At 38.6% G+C, this 8,560-nt stretch overlaps 1 protein-coding gene across 5 annotated transcripts in view; it reads right to left on the reverse strand.

The window, feature by feature from the left end:
- LOC121946863 (SKI family transcriptional corepressor 1 homolog-B-like) overlaps window positions 1-8,306 on the reverse strand; it is a 22,403-nt gene extending 14,097 nt beyond the window's left edge. For all 5 annotated transcript variants that reach the window (XM_042491699.1, XM_042491691.1, XM_042491683.1 and 2 more), the window contains exons 1-3: window positions 8,244-8,306; window positions 3,412-3,483; window positions 2,446-2,522 (exon numbers count right to left, since the gene is read on the reverse strand). The gene's annotated coding sequence lies outside the window, so the exon portion shown is untranslated. The remainder of the gene's footprint in view (window positions 1-2,445; window positions 2,523-3,411; window positions 3,484-8,243) is intronic.
- Between the last annotated feature and the right edge of the window lie 254 nt (window positions 8,307-8,560).

Genomic DNA, 8,560 nt, shown 5'->3' on the forward strand with positions numbered 1-8,560 from the left:
TTATTTTAAAGAAAATATGACAAAATCATCACTAGAAGTCCTTATGTAGCTACTTCGGGCATTTTTTTGTATTTTGGAGATGTTTTGCTTCACTTTGAAAGATGGTAAACTTGCCTTGATTGACCTATCGCACAAATATTTCATGGTAGGCCTATAATAATTGTACACACGTGAAAGTGATGTGGTTTATATGCGGATATGGTGCTTCATAACTACTTTTCCTTCATGCAGGGGCAGATGGGCTCATAGGCAAACACCCAGGGCAAAACAAAGGAGGGTGGGGGTCCACAAATAAATAAGTTAATGAATAAATAAATAGATAGATATTTTTTGACATTTAAAACAATCAAATATACAGTAAATGTTGAAGTGGTGTGTCTGTGGTGAGCATTTAAGCAAGACGTTATTTTGTGTGCAAATTTTCACATATTTGTTGTTTTTTAAGGCTATTTATTTCTATCATTTGTGCACTAAGTTGTTTGTTTGTGTTGATTTTTCATTAGTTCTTGTTCTTGCTAGTAATTCAATAAATATAAAATAATAATAGTAATCATTATTATTATTATTATTATTACTATTATTATTCCTTTTAGTGGGGTGGGGGGACCAGAGGGAGCTTGCCCAGGGCGCCAAATGTTCAAGGTTTGGCACTGCTCATAAATTGATTTATTCATTGACAGATTGCCCTCTCAGCAGTTGGAGTCAAATTTAAACCTCTTATTTAATCTGTCACATCACTTTATGTATTATTATCCAATAGAAACGTGTAGCCCATAAATAATTAGGAAAATATATCTATGGGCTTTTGTAAAAATATAAAAGTCCACTTCAGGGAACAAAAAAAAAACATAATAAAAATTAATGTAAAAAGTCAGCACTTCAGACGCAAATAACACCTTTAAGTAAAAAATAACCAACGGTGTGTTTTAATGCCTCTGATCGTTGATTTGAGTCAAACGCCTGCAGCTGAAGCGTGATCAGATGTTTCTGCAGGGCGCGTTTTTATCTCGTTAAAGCTTTATTTCCCAAACACTTGCATTTGGTCATGTGATGTAAAAAGATAAATCAAGCTCGCCTCAATCAGGACAGGTTTAATAACAGCAGCAATTGAGGCCAAATGTTTTATAATTAACAGTTGTATCAGCACCCTATAAAACCATGACCCCTATAAATCCCATTTTAGAGACCAATCAATTCTCCTCTCGGACTAAAGGGCCTATTGATCCCCCGCTGCTAAACGCTTTCTCCGTATCCTTTTTTGTTTCCAGTGAAAAGAGCATTTCGATTGCACTTTTTTATTGGAGGGAAGATTCCGCCGAGAGGAAAGCGATGGCTCGAAAATTAAACGGTGACATTTTAATTACAGGACATTGATAAAGGGATGTGGGTAATGGCTGTGTACAGGGCGGCCACTCATTGTACCGCCTGATGTGCTAATCAAGTCAGACTGCTTTGGAAAAAAAAGGTCATCGGCCGATACAAAGCGGAGACGCAGCTCGCTGGGAATTTGGGAATATGAAGGGTCCCGGATTGGCAGAAATGAAGACGCATCTCCAAACAAAGCGCGGTCAATATCCCGCAGAGAGACCCGCCAGATGAGATCACGGAGCGGCCAAATTTTCATCCCAGACATATTATTACTATAGGTCACATGAAGACAGCCATAGATCATCGGATGCCAAAATTTACATGCAACAGAAAACCATGTGTGGCGGGCAGAGATGTCACAACACCCATCATCATCATCATCATCATCATCATCCTGCAGGTCAGTTCAGCCGCTCTGATCAGCAGGTAAACCGATAAGTTATCATATCAGCTTCACTAAATAATACAAAGTTGTTATTTAACATAATGAGCAGAATGAGTCATTCATTATTTCTCATTCAGTCTCATTCTGAACAAACGCACCTAAACCTTCTTGTAGAAACTAATTAATAACATTTGAACTATGGTGTAACTGAGCCTTTTGCACCTTAACCCTTTGAAACCTGGATCGACATCAGTTTACCTGTGAGACACCTTTCAAAAACGTTTCAGACCTCTGAAAATTGGTTTGATTTCTTTTGAAAACATTGGGGAAGAGGTAATGAGCCACTTGACAAGAAATGTCCCACAAATTGCAAGGCATGTGTTAAGGGTGACAAATAATGACATAATAATAATTAGAAATAAAAATAAAAAAACAGCTGAAAATTCCCAGAAAACTGTGTTTCTAATTACTTTAATTATCAAAATTAAATATTTTAGATAATGTGACAGAAAAAATGTCTAAAGATGTTTACCTTTTTTACTTTTTTACACTTTTTTCAAGTATTTATTTATTTATTTTACCTTTTTTGTGCTTATTTTCAGGTGATTTTCTCGTAATTGTTTTTTGCTGATTTCTTTTGAATTTTTGGGCTATGACTTGTTAAGTTGCTCATTAATTAAGGTTTTCCTTACCTTTTGCTTGTTGATTTGTTTTTGTGACCAGGTCTCACTTAAGAAGAGGCCTCTTCGGAAATGTTGTGAGAGATGACCTGTTGGAAAAACAAACGCAAAATGTAAGTGAGAGTTGGAGAGAGGAGCAAGGGGCAGCCTCTGAGGCTGAAAAATGAAGCCATCAAGGAAGCTCCAAAACCTGCAGCTCCTCTACTGGCCACTCGGGGCTGGCTCCGAAACAGAGTAAATCCCCACAGAACATCTTTTCCTTCTCTTTTCTTTACCATAACCAAGGGAGTTTTGTACCTAAACCATAGACTATTAAGATGGACAACATGACAGTTCCACCAAATTGTAACATTTCAATCTCGATCGCCCCCTGGTGTCCGTCTGGAGAATAGGTCATAAAGCCCGCCCCTCTGTGTTAGTGAATGGGACACAGACCAAACTAAAAACTAAACGTTCACACCAAATACATTTTCTCCAAAGATGGTTTCTGTTACTGCAGGTAGTTCTCATCACCCTGATGTTTGTTCAAGTGCAAGTTTTATGAACAGTTCGGTTTTAATGAGTTAATCAATTCTACAAAAAGGGGATTTACCACCATGATTGATAGCTGTGACAGCCAATCTGTGGGATGGGTGTTTTGGCAGGAACTCCCCTACCGCAGCTATGGCTACTGCGCAGACTCTGGCTCCGAATGACTTCACCGGCACAAGATATCAGTGCCCAAATCTCAGATATTTTAGCCTCACTTAAGTACAGCAGGAATAAGTGGGGGCACATTTTCCATCTGTATATACAGTCTATGGCCTAAACCTAGACACACCTTCACCACTGCAGTGTTGAGAAACATAAACGTTCAACATATCCGCTACAAAAAAAAAAAAAAAATACAAATGTGTTTGCGATTTGCAAAATAGTAAAAAATGTACATTTTTTCCCACCTGTTGGTTTGAAAAGTCATCAAACCGGTAGGATACTCACTGTTTTGTGATCTGCTCTACATTGGATGTCTTCGGAGCTGTGATGAAGTCCTCCTCGATTCAAAATGATCTGCTGACAAAAAAGTTCCACAACATGTAGATTAAAACAAACTTTTGCTTGACCTGCAACAAGCTAGTCTAGCTGCACAAATCTAGTTACGGAAATGTCAATCTGTCTGGTCCAGAGTGAAATATCTCAACTATTGGATTGACTGGCTTTAGCATGTCAGCTGTGTGCGTCCTCAAAAATTAACATGAGGTGGATGCGAGATGCAGTATGTATATAGACAGCAGGGGCAGTGCAGAGGCAGAGCGGATGTGACAAGGGAAACACAGCGCGAGAAACACGTACTCCCCACTGTCCTGATGGGCTTGAGGCCTTACATACTGCCGAAATTGTCTTCGCTGTTGTCTTTTCTGTCTTGATCTCAGCATTAACTTGAAAGAAACCTCAGTGTCGCCATGTCTGTTTACATCCCACACATCTGGTAGTTGTATACGGCCTGAGCTCTCTTGTGCGCCCTCTAGCGTTATCCTCCAGTAACACGGATTGCGTATAAGTGTTAAGTGTATAAGGAGTATATACAAGAAGGCTCATGACACAGCTGGGAGCATATACAAGGTTAAACAGCATCTATATCTGCTGCCTTACATTAAGTACGTAACCTGATGATGTGAAGACGTACCTTCAAATAATTAAAAGTCAGGGCATCCAGTGGCTCAGTGGATGGAGCAGGTGCCCCATGTATGGAGGCTGTGTCCTTGCCGCAGCGGGCGCAGGTTCGATTCCAGCCTTGGCCCTTTGTTGCAGGTCATCCTCTCTCTCACCCTTTTATGCTGAACCTGTCCTATGGAAAAAAGGCATAAAAAGCCCCCAAAAAAAATCTTTAAAAAAAAAAATAAAAAAAATAAAAAGTTCAACTGGTTTCACACGGGATGCCGCTCTCCTGCAGGAAAGTTAGGTTTTTTTTACCCGTCCACCTACTTCCTTCTTTGCTACCATCAGAACATTTGCCATGTGATTGCAGTCGTCATTGTAAAATGGGCTATAAATGAATTCTGCATTACTTTTCATGGGTATATGTAAAAAAACTGCATTAACACAGACTTATTAAGTGGTATTTTTTGGGGATTTTTCCTTTTGTTGACAGGACAACTAAAGATTGACAGGAAATGGGGAAGAGAGAGGGGTAATGACATGCTGCAAAGGGCCACAGGCTGGAATCAAACCCTGGGCTGCTGCAAAGGCCTCGGCAGGTTAGCTGGAGGTCGCCCTGAGTTAAATGCTGTTCAGCAAATTTTAGCATGCTAACATGCTAAAGTAGGACAATCAATATTAAAACTGCTGGACATCTGAACGTAAATCACTGCGTGCATGTTGACATACTGACAGGGTTTTGTCACAATTCTGAGAAGTGTGTTTTCCCCATTTGGGACAACATTATTCTTACCTAGCTAAAACTATGAAGCTATTGAAAAGGTTTTTGTTGCTGAAAAACTGATATTACCCATTTACAAAGTTGTTTAACAACATATATCAAAGACAGGGGAGCTGTGATTGTGCTCATAAAAGCACAAAAAGAAACCGGATCGCAAGAAAACTCAGCTTCTACAGAAAACACTCACCGAATACAGAAATTCTCCATTTTTTTTAAGCTATTCACGAGACGAATAAATAGAAATCAATCTTGTTCATTTCATAATAAGCACACCTGGCCAGCTGTGCGAAGTGAGACTTAAGAATTGATACAAAAGTGTTCTCGCTTCAACAGACCATCATTAGGAGATTTGCAGTACTATCAAAACTTGTAAAGAGCCTCTCATTGGCGGCATGCGGCAGCCTTTAGGTCGATACTGTAGCACAACTGTCTTATTGATGTGCCAGCAGGTGTCCAAGGTTGTTTTTTTTAAAAAAAAGGTTACAGTAGTAAATGTGAGAGTAGCAAAATGATTTCCTGCCTGACTGCCGGCTCAGTGACGGGTTTCGACAGATGCTGTGGCGTGCTCTATAGAGTCGACCCTGCACTCATCAACCTCTAATCAACTTTATAAATTTGTGAAACACTTTTCTGTGATGTTGGGGGCACAAGGTTGACACGGTATACAGGTAGTTCCCTTCCCACCCGAGGTTCTTATGAAATACAAGGACGAGTAGCATTCTGGCTCATAGCGGGTATTTGTTGTATCACAGCTATTGGTGACCCTCGGAAGAATAATTGCAGCTTACATTGCGGCGAAAAGAGATCAAATGGCAGGTAAAGTATGTGTCACTGCAGGAGGATCACTGAACCTCAATCATAAAATCATTTTGCTTAACCCGGCTTTCATTTAAAAATCAAATAAAGTGCAAAATGAATTTCTTCATAATCATATAATATTGTAATATAGAAGAGCTTTGAAATCAGTTTGTCCTTCTGCTTTCTGAGGCCCCTTTTAAAAAACTGATAATACATACAACACAGCGCTCACTAACTGCATGCTCCTGAGGTGCGTGTCAGGGTCCTACAACGCGTTCACGGCTCTGTTACGCACATAGCTGCATAATTATTAAATCATCAATACATGTGTTGCTGCATTCAGACAGAAACCTGTATAAATAACATTGTGGAAGGCCTCTGATTGAACAGTAAATAACACAATGCAGCTGTGAAGGCCACCAGTCTGTATGGAAGCCTGGGGAGGACAACCCTAGTATGAGATTTATTTACTCAAGCGAGATAATTATTTTATGATTTCTGGAGATCACAACCATTCAATGCGCAAGAAAAAGAGAAATTATTTGCGTTCAAATGCAGTAATTAAAATCCTGACCTTTTTTGACCCTCTGTAAATTAATCATTGGCTATACTTCATACTAAAGAAATGAGCTGCTGGTCTTGTAAAAAGGGGTAAAGATGCCACCTGGACGCCAGAAATGTATTCAGCGACTGCTGTGCACCTGAAATATATATAAACTGTTTACCAAACCCCACCAAATTTTTTTTTTTATTTAGCAGCTGTTTAATACCTACTACGTAAAAAATAATGCAGCTGCATCCATTAATAACCAAGAATAATGAGTATGTTAATTAAAGGTTGACTAAGATTAATTATGAAATGCAAATTGTAACTGAACTTAGGAGGAGAGGCGTTTACAGGTTTGGGTCATTCTATAGCTAGACACGGAAATGTCAAATTATTAATGAAGCGACCATCATTTTTGGTACACTTTCAGCCATGTGGTGTCCTAAAGGTGTCCCGAGTCTCGTAATTTTAATGAAAACACCATCAAGCTGGCTGCATGTACTTCACAGTCACTTACCAGTTTATTAGGTACATCGAGGTAGGTGATCGAGAGGGTGATTACAGTTTAAGGGGAAAATTTGATTTCAAATCATATAGTGTTCGTACCACAGAAAAAGTTTTAGTTTATCAATCTGTGGAGTAAAACTACTGAACAGTTTTAATGTGGAGGTAAAGCAATGTCCAGATACAAACCAGTTTACAATAATGTATAAAAACACGATTTTCACAAGGTACAGGGATGAATAGGGGGCTTGATAGTCACCAGGTGTTTATAGAGGTTATTATTTGGTTATTTAATATTTATTTTTGTCTTAGTTTATCTTCCTCTTTTTTCTGTAAATAATAATGAAAAATCATAGATATTTGATTTTGAGTGTATGTATGTGTTTAATTAATTATAGTATAAGTTTAAATGAAAAAGGAAGCTGGCTAATCAAAATTAAATGACTTATGGAGAGGGGGTGGGATTAAATAAATTTGCACTCCTTCTCACTCCTTTTCAAATATGTAAACCAAGTCATGTGTTTGGCCATTTCTTTTGCTTTATGCTTTTCATTGTCGGTAAATATTACTTTTTTGTCTGTCTGCTTTTGTATAATAATTTATCTATTTCCTTTTTTCATGTTAGAAATAAATCAAATCAAATTTAGCTAGACCTGATGCAGTCTGATACAAAAGTCCTGCAGCAAATCATGAAGGTTATACTGTTCAGTTTTTGCAGAAATATTTAAGAGAGGTTTGAATTTAATCTATAGGCTGCAGTTTGTGAGAGTGTTGGTGTTTCAAGTTTTTGTATCTTCTTTTAGAGTAGACTAAATATTCAAATATTAGTTTGTGTTTTAATTTGATGTTTCTGGAGTTATCTCACCACCATCTTTATTGCATTTTAGGACAATTCTTTCATTACCACTCAGCAATCAAACAAATATCTTTGAATACATATTATGGCCTTATACAGAATTAAACCCTCTCAATCATCACTTATGAAGGGTATAGACTGCGGCAATAGAAGGGTGCAGCGGTGCATTTTTCTGCAGTCTCTGCCCTCTGTCTTTTTTGTTGTTTTTGTGTCTGTGTGTTTGGGACGTTTATCATGGTGTACCCCCATAGTGCTCAGGTGAGGTCAGGGCTTTATAAAAAGGTAGCAAACAGGTGACAGACTATAAGCAGCAGGCATCCAAGTGACAGTGTGACCTCCTATCTCCAAAACTGCTATTTTTCAGGAGTTGGAAAAAAATGCTGTGTTTTTAGGACGGATCCAGTGGAGATAGGTTTTTTTTAAAATACATTTCTTTGGCTGAGAAATGGTAAATCCCAGTAATAGATGTAGAGGGTGACTAATAGAATTAATTCATGAAAAAAAAAGAAAATAGTGAAATGTAGAGATTTGGTGACGAAATAGTGCCAGGCGAAATGCCAAAAAAGAGTGAATCTGTGGTGGGCTTTTAGTTTTGCTGTCAAGTGTATTTACAAACATTAACCAACAATCCCGCATAGTATACCTTCAACAGGTGAGTTTTGTAGGTGTGAGTTAGTGCATTTCATTACCTTTGGACAGAGCTGGATTATCTGTTGCTGTAGCTTGATTCCAGTGTTTGCGCTAAGCCAGTGTTTCCCAAACCTCTCCTCTGCTGCGTCTTGCCCTGTATGTTTTCGATCTCTCCCTGCCGCAACACAGCTGAAGTAAATGATCAGTCATCAAACAACTTCAGTTCACAACGAGTTGATCATTTAGATCAGCTGTGTTGCAGCAGGGAGAGAACGAAAACATGCAGGACAGGCAAGTTTGAGAAACACTGTGCTAAACTCAGCTTACTGCTTCACATGTCCGGCTACATACCTAACACAGACATGACAGAGGTCCA

Source organism: Plectropomus leopardus, chromosome 1, assembly GCF_008729295.1.
Source record: "Plectropomus leopardus isolate mb chromosome 1, YSFRI_Pleo_2.0, whole genome shotgun sequence".
NCBI lineage: Eukaryota > Metazoa > Chordata > Actinopteri > Perciformes > Serranidae > Plectropomus > Plectropomus leopardus.